This window comes from Myxocyprinus asiaticus, chromosome 3 (assembly GCF_019703515.2).
Source record: "Myxocyprinus asiaticus isolate MX2 ecotype Aquarium Trade chromosome 3, UBuf_Myxa_2, whole genome shotgun sequence".
NCBI lineage: Eukaryota > Metazoa > Chordata > Actinopteri > Cypriniformes > Catostomidae > Myxocyprinus > Myxocyprinus asiaticus.
In genome coordinates, this window is record NC_059346.1 from 26503381 (window position 1) to 26516507 (window position 13127).

A 13127-nucleotide genomic window follows, 5' to 3' on the forward strand; every position below is an offset into this window, starting at 1 on the left:
TTTCTGAAAGGTGATTGGCTCTTTTGCCTGTAAGGCGAGACTTCCTTTTCTGCATTCCCATATTGGGTGTTCCAGTTTCTCTCATTCATTCATTCATTCATTCATTCATTCATCAGTGCTCCATCTCAGGCTAAATAGTCTCTGACCTAGTTCAAAACCTAATCTTACATTTTATTTATACCTAGTCTTACATTGAGACAATTTTGTGAATTCCACCCTACAAACAAAAATTTTAATATTACATCTAAGGGACACCGGGGCTAGTTGTCACACTTTTTAATCCAGTAAATATTTCTCAACGTAGGATTATTTACCCCGAAAAACAAACAAACAATATAGTTAAATGAAAAACACTTTAACCTTTCGTGACAAACTGTATATGTAATTTACAACACATGTGACAACCACCAGACCAGACATTTTTGAAAAATAGCTTTGTCCTACACATTTAAACCTCTCTGTAAAAACCTGTCTGCATCATACAGTTGACCTATGGCAGTGTGGTTTATGTTTGCTTGTTTATCCGAAATCCATTACAAAAATGTGATGATGGTGAAAATGTACTGTTGAGGGTAGAATTCACGAGGCTTTTAAAAAGTGTTAAACCAGTTAAATCTGACAAGAATGGTATTATAAATTGTTCTTCTTCAGCTCATATCACACTAAAAATTCTATTTTTCAGGCTGGTCCAGATAATACAGTTGACTTACAGGCTGATGTTTGTATCTAAAAGATGATTGGCTCTTTTACCTCTAAGGCGGGACTTCCTTTGCTACATCCACCATATTGGGTGTTCCAATTTGTCATTTCAGTCATTTTAATAGTCAAGTCATTTTTATTTGTATAGCACTTTTCACAACACACGTCGTTTCAAAGCAGCTTGTGTAGTTTGATTAAATATTATTGTAAAATATGTATAGAAATTAAATAATTAAATAATAATTGTATTTAGAACCCCTGTGAGCAAGCTGAAGGCAACTATTGTAAGGAACACAAAACTCAATAAAATGTTGGTTAATGGAGAAAAATAACCTTGGGAGAAACCAAGCTCACTGTGGGGGCCAGTTCCCCTCTGGCTAAACAACATGAATATAAAGCCAATATTAGTTATTTTTGTGCAGTGCAATGGTTTTAAATTTGTAAATTAATAAGCGTTAAGGTCCAGTGTTTTAAAAATAAAAATTAAATATTTTTTGAACTTTAAGATTAATGACTAATGTCTTTGAAGTCCATCCTGGATTAACTGCAGAGGTTCACATAGATGCATTGTCTTTTGTTAGTTGGCTGATGAAGGCTTTTGTTGGCAATTAAACGATAGTCTATGTATTCCATTTCAAGAGTGTAGTCCATCAATAGACAAAGGTGATGCAGGCTGACATAAATGATGAGGTGCATCGCAGTTCAATCTGCAGGTAATTTCGGTGAGGTTTGGTGGAGACCATCCTAAATCCAAGGTTCAGGCAATGGCATATGAAATATCCGATATCTTACAGTTGGAGTTGGCATCAGTTCATCCTCTGAAGTCAAAAAACTGAAGTGATGTCTGGCTAGCACCAGCTGTAGTTTGTCATCATCTCTCAGCGACACGTAGCAGTGGAGTCCGACAACAAGCAGGAACAGAGTTGGATATGGCAGGCTCTGGTAACCTCGGGATATGAATCCCAAGGTTGAGACATGGAAACAAACTAATATACTGTAATATTAGCATAGATGCCATTCAATTTTATACAAAGTTATAGATCATGATGGATGTGTCTGGTTCCGGCAGACCTAACTAAAGCAGCCTAATTGTGAGTTGAAGGAAAAGTCAAGTCATTTTTATTTGTATAGCGCTTTTCACAACACACATCATTTTCACGTTATGCAGTTATATCATATCTAGCATACCCATTTCAATCGGTAAGCCATTTATTCAATATGTATATGAGTAATATAACATGTACAAATATAACATGTTTAATATAAGGGAGTTGTTTTACACAGATAATTGTGTTAAATATACATATTTTCAAAATACATTGTGTGAATGTTATCTATGCATTAGAGAGGGGGTACACAAAAGGATGTTGAATGTTTGGAGGGGTACGCCACTGTAAAAAGTTTGGGAACCACTGCCCTAGACTTACACTGAAGAAGGGACCTGAGGTATGCTTGAGCTGAATATATCATTGAGACTTTTGACTTTGGCCAGTACAGCCTAATAACCACATAGCAACAGATAACAGCCACTTAGAACATCTGAGCAACTGCATAACACCATGAAAACTGCCCAGAACATCCTTGCATTGTGGCGGCGGCTTGTGTTACAAAGGGAAAACGTACAAATCTAGCTGTATGTTACTATTTCCATGTTTGCTGTTTCATAAATTGTTTTATGTTTTAAAACACACTATAATACTTAAAAAACAATAAAAAATAAAAAAAGTTTACTTTTGATATTTCATAATAAAAATAAATTAAAAAAGGTATATTTTTCTTCAATCAGAGTCAACAAACAGCAGTTTGATGTGCAGGTTCAACTTACCCCATAAAGTTAATATGGGGCATGATGTCGCAAAAGGTCACCATTTGCTAAATTAACTATCTTTTTTCCTGTGGAATGGAAATTTTTCAATAACCTTTTTGTTGACGAGACTTAGATATGTGTCTAAACAGGAATGAACACCCTGAAAAATATTTACTGGAGTAAAAAGTGTAATATCTTTCCCATGTCTCCCCATATTTTGATGAGGTGCAGTTACGAAATAATTTTCAATATTTACAGCCAATACAATCAAATCAAAATAAAATATTTTTTAATAATATTTTTTCTCGTACATACAATACTAATGCAATGGGTTACAATTAGACTACAATCATCACATTCATTACATGCAATAGTTGACAAGACGTTATTGAAGTAATTAAAGCATTAAGCTCTTTACCGCATTCAAAGCTATTTCCTTAAATCTTGTGGCAGTTCTTAACATGCACAAAACTTGATTGGCATCCTATTTGCACCTTCCTGCAAATGTTGCCAACCTCAGGGCCATAATCTGCTGTAACTTTCCTGTGCCCTGTAGCTCAGTCTTGTCCGAGCCAAACAGTCTACAGAAACATGCACTATTTATATACTAGCTCTCTGGCCAGTATCTCTTACGGGATCTCCATGTAAAATACATGTGATACAAGTGCCCCAAAAGGGTGGGAGGGTGGAGTGAATTCTTGTTGATTTATTATCAATAGAACTACAACCATAAAATAGTTTTGACCAATAGATAGGACAAATTTTGCACAGATGTGGGTACTGTTTATTTGTGAAGGTAGAGCCCTTGTTAACAAGGTGACCACTATTTTGAATATTGCCCATGTCTATGGTGGTTACAGCCCTATCTGAAACTAAAAAAAAAAAAAACAATTTGATTGAGGCTATAAAGTGAGTAAATTGGTCTAAAAGCAATTTTACCTGGTGACCAGATATTTGTACTAGTACACTGAGGCTTGATTAAAATGCACTTGGAAAAAAAAGTCCTAACATTTAAATTCCCTTGTGTGTGTATACAGAATCTACTGTAATGAACCATGAAAGCATTCTCAGTGATTCTCCAGCTTAAATCTCAGGCACACCTGTGGCCTAACATGCCAAAAATCATTGGAGAAGTGTCCAGTCTGTCAACTTAGACTCTTAAACTTTAATAAACACATTTGACAAATTCACACCTACTATGTTTATCTCTCATTTGGAATAGCTATGATTCTGAAAATACTTAGAGATCAGCAGCTCTTCAGGGCTTCCTCACAGCAATAATTTATAGCCACAAACCAGCCAGCAGCTATCAAGCTACTCATCACTCACTGTACTAAATACTGTCAGGGGCATTTTGTCCTTAGCTCAGACAGTCCTTCAACATGAACAGCTTATTCAAATTATAATTTCTATAGAGTTTTAATGAACCATTTTCACTGAAATGTTTAAACCAAGAAGTTAAATTAAGAAACTGCCCTCATTTAGAGTTGATATATACTGTATATACATGAACATTACCATGTTAATGTTATGTAAATGTTAAAACATTTCTATAAGTTTTAGATGTTATATTTTTTGTTTATCTTATTCTGTTGCATGTTTGAAGGGAAAGGTTGTATAGGTTTTTATTCAAAACTGTCCTTAAGATGTCCAGGGCTTGTATTTATTGGTCATTTTCCATACAAGGTATTGAATTATGACCCTTGGGTGCAGTGACCCATAAAATCAAAAAGCCTGTGAACCTGACACCCACCTTTGCTTATCACATTTTCGCTGTCAAAGCTACATTTATTTCCGACCATGTCAACTGCTAACATCTAAAACAACCATAAGGAGACCGAACAAACAGCTGCAAGCTTAGTTCAGCACCAGCTGATTGCCATACATGCGCATGGCATAACTTAGTTAACTGCAGTACTGAATGGTGTAAATTTAGCTAATCTTTAATAGAAATTATTAATAGCTGCACATGTTATGACATGTTTACTTATCTGATGCCCTTCGCAAATGCTCAAGTGCAAACTTCTAGATTTTGAAGACTATAACGTCAATAATTTTTAGAGGTACTAAGTGGACTGCTGCAATGCAAATGAGATTACATTTTGATGGTTCACAGATCCATCAAATATATTTTCTATAACAAGAATCATCACCTTGATCATTGACTTAAAAAAGTATGATAGTATGATAGCCGAGAAGTATGTATTAAATACATAGTTTGTATAAAGTGCAGAAATGAAAGGAGTTAAGAGCTTCTGGCATTCATTTTTTAAACCATGCATGTGACAACACAATTACACATGCAGTGCACCAACATATTCAGTAATTTTTGCATGATAGGGGCTTCAAGAGTGTGTCTCTCATGTTCTGCTGCTTGAAAATGCAAAGATCAGCATACATTAAATTTTAAGAGCTCAGGCCCACAATAGGGAGACACTGTCCACAAAATGGAGAATGCTATTAAATAACTTTACCAGCACTACCTATTCCTTGAAAGGTTTCCATTCTTAATATTCTGAATTTATTTCTTAATTTGTTCTTCAAAGTAGCCCCACTTTGCCTTGATAACACTCTTTATATTCTATCAACCAACTTCATGATGAAGCTGTCTTGGGAGTTCCCATATATGATGGGCAACTGTTGGCTGCTTTTTTTTTTTTTTTTTTTATTAAAGTTTTTTTTTTTTTTTAAATACATAAAATAATAGTTTTGTTAAGCAAATTCAGGAGTTTAAGCAGAAGCCTTCAGATAATAATAATAATAATAAATAATAATAGGTTTTTTTATATATAGCGCCTTTCCACAAGCTCAAGGACACTTTACACTCATATACATTTAACAGGACAAAGTACATTAATATACATTTCAACAGAAATTACAATCTCAATTACAAAGGGGGAAATAAAACATCAATCAGTAACAGATAGATAATGCGCTGAGAAAAGATGTGTTTTAAGCTGAGAGTTAAAGATAGAAATAGAAGAGATGTCACGGAGGCTCTGAGGTAGAGAGTTCCACAGTTTAGGTGCAACTACACTGAAGGATCTCCCACCAAAAGTGGATAGACGAAATCTAGGAACAGACAACAATTTGGAATCAGAAGAACGAAGAGTGCATGCTGGTGTGTATGGATGCAGCAGATCACATATATAAAGAGGTGCCAGATCATTGAGAGCTTTGTATGTCAGGAGAAGAATTTTAAATTAATACGGCATGAGTGAAGACTAAACAGATGAAAAATCTTAAAGATCACGTGAAAAAAAAATCAGGTGTTCAAACTTTTACTGGTACTGTACAGCATATAGTCCAATAGTAAATTCAAATAAACCATATCATTTTTTATTCTTTATTATTTGTATGCATGTATTGTTTGGTTAAACAGCTAAACCTGCTCCCTCGTGCGGTCGATTTATGTAACTGCATGATAAGTTATTCTATCAGAATGGGTTCATTGCCTTTAGATGAAAAGTTCTTGAAGATCACAAGACTCCTGCATTCAAGTGTGTACAAACTTTTGACTGGTACCGTATACAATCAAATAGTAAATTCGAATAAGCATTATTATTATTATTATTAGTATGTGTGTTTATTTTTTAAAAACTTACACCCTGCTCCCTCGTGTAGGGGATAAATGTAAATGCATGAAAACTCATTGGGTCCATCTCATTGTGTGGCAAAAGTTACTCGCTTATATCTATTTCTTATGGGACACAAAGTTGTCTTCCTCCATGGAGTGCATGGGGGCTCTGAAAACGGAATTCTCCATTGTTTTTGTGATGTGATTTAAAAAAAAATCCATGAAACCATGGTTTTACTACAGTAATATTGTATTAGTAACCATGGTTAATTGTGTAGTAACTATGGTTTAACTAAATACATGGTTAAACTATAGTTACTTTAGGCTCACAAATATATTTAAACAATAATAATAATAGTGACTTGAATTATTACTAAAAATAATATTTTAAATTACCCATTTTATCCCAAAAAATGTTTTTCAATTATGAATGAATGAACGTTACATTTATATAGTGCTTCTCTGACACAACACTCAAAGTGCTTTACACAGTGAACAGGGGACTCTCCTCAACCACCACCAGTGTGCAGCATCCACCTGGATGATGCAACAGCAGCTATAGTGCGCTGACCACACACTAGCTATTGGTGGAGTGGAGAGAGTGGAGTGATAGAGCCAATTAATTGATGGGGATTATTAGGAAGCCACGATTGATAAGGGCCAATGGGGGGAATTTGGCCAGGACACTTCTTGAAAAGAGTAGGGGATTTTTTTAATGACCACAGAGAGTCAGGTCCTCAGTCTCATCCAAAGGATGGTGCCTTTTTACAGTATAGTGTACCCATCACTATACTGGGGCATTAGGACCTACACAGTCTGAGCACCCCCTACTGGACTCCCTATTACCTCTTCCAGCAGCAACCTTAGTATTCCCAGGAGGTCTCCCATCCAGGTACTGACCAGGTTCAGCCCTGCTTAGCTTTAGTAGGCAACCAGTCTTGAGCTACCAGGTGATATGGCTGCTGGCTTTATCACAGATAAACATTTGTAGAGGGGACAAAAGAAAAGCCTTGCATTAATGCAACACAAATGGACATTCTAAACAAATTAAAGGGATCAAACAACAGATAAAAAACAATGCATCTGTATGATCACAGTATTTTTTTATTGCCCACCCTAATAGCTGCATTTGTTTCTCTCTCTCTCTCTCTCTCTGTGTGTGTGTGTGTGTGTGTGTGTGTGTGTGTGTGTGTGTGTGTGTGTGTGTGTGTGTGTGTGTGTGTGTTGGCAGGTTTAAGTGGTTTACGAGGACTTTTTTTAGGTTATAAACTGGTCATTACAAGGGTATTATGCTATAAAGGTGGTTTATGAGGACATTTCTAGTGTCCCCATAATTCAAAGCGCTTAAAAAACATACTAAACGATGTTTTATTAAAAATGTACAAATGCAGAAAGTTTTTTTGTGAGGGTTAGGTTTAGGGGTAGGGTTAGTGTTAGTGTTAGGGGATAGAATCTATAGTTTTTACAGTATAAAAATCATTACGTCTATGGAGAGTCCTCATAATGATAGTTGCACCAACATGTGTGTGTGTGTGTGAGAGAGAGAGTCTTGTCAGAATTGTCCTAAACAAGTAAGATAAAAGTGTCCTGCCCTTCTTTTCTCCTCAACCACTTCCTCCTTCCTCAATCTCTTTCAGGGGCAAACTGAAGCCATCTCTTTACATTAACTTCAGTCTCCTGGTCGGTGGTGTTGCATATCAGGTGATTTTTATCCTCACAGCAGCTAAAGACACAAAATTAATTAATAAATAAATATAAATCATTAAAACAGCAGGGTCGAGTGCAGGATGAGCAAAGATCAGGATCTGCTGACCGACTGAAGGAGTGGAGACAGCTTGTCATTCTTTAGTTCAGCAATCTTGTTTAAAAAGAGAAAGGGGCTGGATAAATTATCAGTAAAAGTAATTTATGACATGACAATGTCATCAGGACGTAATTGAACTTCGAATACTTTCTGGGCCATATTGTTGTCTTTTTTGTATAGTCATGCACAGTGGTTCACAAAATGAAAGATATGCTTTGATTTGTAGGAAAAACTCTTCTAAGGCTTAAAAACTGCTAAATTCTCTTGGTAGATATGTAGACATGCAAATATTAATAAAGTATAATTATGTTGGTTTGAGAAAGCCAACACACTGATCTACTACATAAGCTTATTATTATGTTGCCTTGACAAAGCCAACATACTGATCTACTACATAAGCTTATTATTATTATGTTGGCTTGAAAAAACCAACATACTGATCTGCTACATAAGCTTATTATGTTGGCTTGACAAAGCCAACATACTGATCTACTACATAAGCTTATTATTATTATGTTGGCTTGAAAAAGCCAACATACTGATCTACTACATAAGCTTATTATTATTATGTTGCCTTAACAAAGCCAACATACTGATCTACTACATAAGCTTATTATTATTATGTTGGCTTGAAAAAGTCAACATACTGATCTACTACATAAGCTTATTATTGTTATGTTGGCTTGAAAAAGCCAACATACTGATCTACTACATAAGCTTATTATTATTATGTTGGCTTGAAAAAGCCAACATACTGATCTACTACATAAGCTTATTATTGTTATGTTGGCTTGACAAAGCCAACATACTGATCTACTACATAAGCTTATTATTATTATGTTGGCTTGAAAAAGTCAACATACTGATCTGCTACATAAGCTTATTATTGTTATGTTGGCTTGAAAAAGCCAACATACTGATCTACTACATAAGCTTATTATTATTATGTTGCCTTGAAAAAGTCAACATACTGATCTGCTACATAAGCTTATTATTATTATGTTGCCTTGACAAAGCCAACATACTGATCTACTACATAAGCTTATTATTATTATGTTGGCTTGAAAAAGTCAACATACTGATCTGCTACATAAGCTTATTATTGTTATGTTGCCTTGACAAAGCCAACATACTGATCTACTACATAAGCTTATTATTATTATGTTGGCTTGAAAAAGTCAACATACTGATCTGCTACATAAGCTTATTATTGTTATGTTGGCTTGAAAAAGCCAACATACTGATCTACTACATAAGCTTATTATTATTATGTTGGCTTGACAAAGCCAACATACTGATCTACTACATAAGCTTATTATTATTATTATGTTGGCTTGACAAAGCCAACATACTGATCAACTACATATGCTTATTATTATTATGTTGGCTTGAAAAAGTCAACATACTGATCTACTACATAAGCTTATTATTATTATGTTGCCTTGAAAAAGTCAACATACTGATCTACTACATAAGCTTATTATTATTATGTTGGCTTGAAAAAGTCAACATACTGATCTACTACATAAGCTTATTATTATTATGTTGGCTTGAAAAAGTCAACATACTGATCTACTACATAAGCTTATTATTATTATGTTGGCTTGAAAAAACCAACATACTGATCTGCTACATAAGCTTATTATGTTGGCTTGACAAAGCCAACATACTGATCTACTACATAAGCTTATTATTATTATGTTGCCTTAACAAAGCCAACATACTGATCTACTACATAAGCTTATTATTATTATGTTGGCTTGAAAAAGTCAACATACTGATCTACTACATAAGCTTATTATTGTTATGTTGGCTTGAAAAAGCCAACATACTGATCTACTACATAAGCTTATTATTATTATGTTGGCTTGAAAAAGCCAACATACTGATCTACTACATAAGCTTATTATTATTATGTTGGCTTGAAAAAACCAACATACTGATCTGCTACATAAGCTTATTATGTTGGCTTGACAAAGCCAACATACTGATCTACTACATAAGCTTATTATTATTATGTTGCCTTAACAAAGCCAACATACTGATCTACTACATAAGCTTATTATTATTATGTTGGCTTGAAAAAGTCAACATACTGATCTACTACATAAGCTTATTATTGTTATGTTGGCTTGAAAAAGCCAACATACTGATCTACTACATAAGCTTATTATTATTATGTTGGCTTGAAAAAGCCAACATACTGATCTACTACATAAGCTTATTATTATTATGTTGGCTTGAAAAAGCCAACATACTGATCTACTACATAAGCTTATTATTGTTATGTTGGCTTGAAAAAGCCAACATACTGATCTACTACATAAGCTTATTATTATTATGTTGGCTTGAAAAAGTCAACATACTGATCTGCTACATAAGCTTATTATTGTTATGTTGGCTTGAAAAAGCCAACATACTGATCTACTACATAAGCTTATTATTATTATGTTGGCTTGAAAAAGTCAACATACTGATCTGCTACATAAGCTTATTATTGTTATGTTGGCTTGAAAAAGCCAACATACTGATCTACTACATAAGCTTATTATTATTATGTTGGCTTGAAAAAGTCAACATACTGATCTGCTACATAAGCTTATTATTGTTATGTTGGCTTGAAAAAGCCAACATACTGATCTACTACATAAGCTTATTATTGTTATGTTGGCTTGACAAAGCCAACATACTGATCTACTACATAAGCTTATTATTATTATGTTGCCTTGACAAAGCCAACATACTGATCTACTACATAAGCTTATTATTATTATGTTGGCTTGACAAAGCCAACATACTGATCTACTACATAAGCTTATTATTATTATGTTGGCTTGAAAAAGTCAACATACTGATCTGCTACATAAGCTTATTATTGTTATGTTGGCTTGAAAAAGCCAACATACTGATCTACTACATAAGCTTATTATTATTATGTTGGCTTGACAAAGCCAACATACTGATCTACTACATAAGCTTATTATTATTATTATGTTGGCTTGACAAAGCCAACATACTGATCAACTACATATGCTTATTATTATTATGTTGGCTTGAAAAAGTCAACATACTGATCTACTACATAAGCTTATTATTATTATGTTGCCTTGAAAAAGTCAACATACTGATCTACTACATAAGCTTATTATTATTATGTTGGCTTGAAAAAGTCAACATACTGATCTACTACATAAGCTTATTATTATTATGTTGGCTTGAAAAAGTCAACATACTGATCTACTACATAAGCTTATTATTATGTTGGCTTGAAAAAGTCAACATACTGATCTACTACATAAGCTTATTATTATTATGTTGCCTTGAAAAAGTCAACATACTGATCTACTACATAAGCTTATTATTATTATGTTGGCTTGACAAAGCCAACATACTGATCTACTACATAAGCTTATTATTATTATGTTGGCTTGAAAAAGTCAACATACTGATCTGCTACATAAGCTTATTATTGTTATGTTGGCTTGAAAAAGCCAACATACTGATCTACTACATAAGCTTATTATTGTTATGTTGGCTTGACAAAGCCAACATACTGATCTACTACATAAGCTTATTATTATTATGTTGCCTTGACAAAGCCAACATACTGATCTACTACATAAGCTTATTATTATTATGTTGGCTTGACAAAGCCAACATACTGATCTACTACATAAGCTTATTATTATTATGTTGGCTTGAAAAAGCCAACATACTGATCTACTACATAAGCTTATTATTATTATGTTGGCTTGAAAAAGCCAACATACTGATCTACTACATAAGCTTATTATTATTATGCTGGCTTGACAAAGCCAACATACTGATCTTCTATTTAAACTTATTAGTGGTGCTTGCAGAGCAAAGCATCACTATTGTAATCTCACATAATTATTATTAAGTTGGCTTGAGAAAGCCAACATACTGAAACTCTGTTTAAACTTATTATTCTTATAGTTCTCGTTCTTCTGAGACTAAAATCTTCAACTGCTACTACTCCTAGAGCTTTAATGCTACAAGCACCAAACTCGCCACAGACCTGGGGACTGTTCAACGTTTGTTGCTACATCTTTTCTACCTGATCCGACTTAACGGTTTTTATATAAATGACGATCAAAAAACAAAAAAGGATTCAATTCAGTGCTCGCGAGCTGTTTTGTGTGACACAGACACCGGAGCCGCGTCGCGTCTCTGACAACGCCCGAGCCCCGATGCCATATGACTTTCGCTTGCGTCTTCACGAAAGTTTGTCAATTGTATGTGTTTAAAGGCTCGCCAGTTTGAACAGTCATGCAATTTTACACCAAGCACAACAACTTGCAAAACAACTCACTTCAGTGCTCGTGACCTGTTTTGTATGACAGAGACCCGAGCCGCGTCGCGTCTCTGACAACGCCCGCAGCTCCTAAGCGAGATCACGTTCACTTGCGTCTTCACGAAAGTTTGTCATTTGTATGTGTTTTAAGGCTTGCCAGTTTGAACATTCAAGTGATTTTACACCATTTAAGCACAAGATATGAGCTGTTTTGTGTGACACAGAGACCTGCGTCGCGTCTCAGACAACACACGCGCCCCGAAGAGAGATGACTTATGCTTCCTTTTGCATTTGAACGGACAAATACATACAACAATGTCAAAATACATGATATCTTGGCGAGTCTGTTATGTCTCAAGTGAACAAACAGTTGAGAAAGAAATCGGATGTGTATCATTATAATGAATTCTGGCATTATGTTTTAAACCCTCAGGGGTCGACGGACGCACCAGCGCATCCTGCTGGATTTTTTCCTCATAACAGCGGAAACAACTTAAATAAAATACTTCGTTATTTAAACTTATTATGTTGGCTTGACAAAGCCAACATACTGATCTACTACATAAGCTTATTATTATTATGTTGGCTTGACAAAGCCAACATACTGATCTACTACATAAGCTTATTAGGTTGGCTTGAGAAAGCCAACATACTGAAATTCTATTTAAGCTTATTATTATGTTGGCTTGACAAAGTGGTTCTACAACCACCAAACTCGGGTCAGACCTTCAGACTGTTCTGATCAGACTTCCGGTATTCCCATATTGGACTTCCGAACTGGAAAGATTTTAAATTGACTCCCATTCAAAGTGTGAAAACTTTTCCCTGTAATAACTCCTTTAGAGGATTCAATCTACTTACTATCACTCCATCACTCATACTTTCTATCTTTGCATCACTCCACTCTTTTTATTCTTTCTTTCAC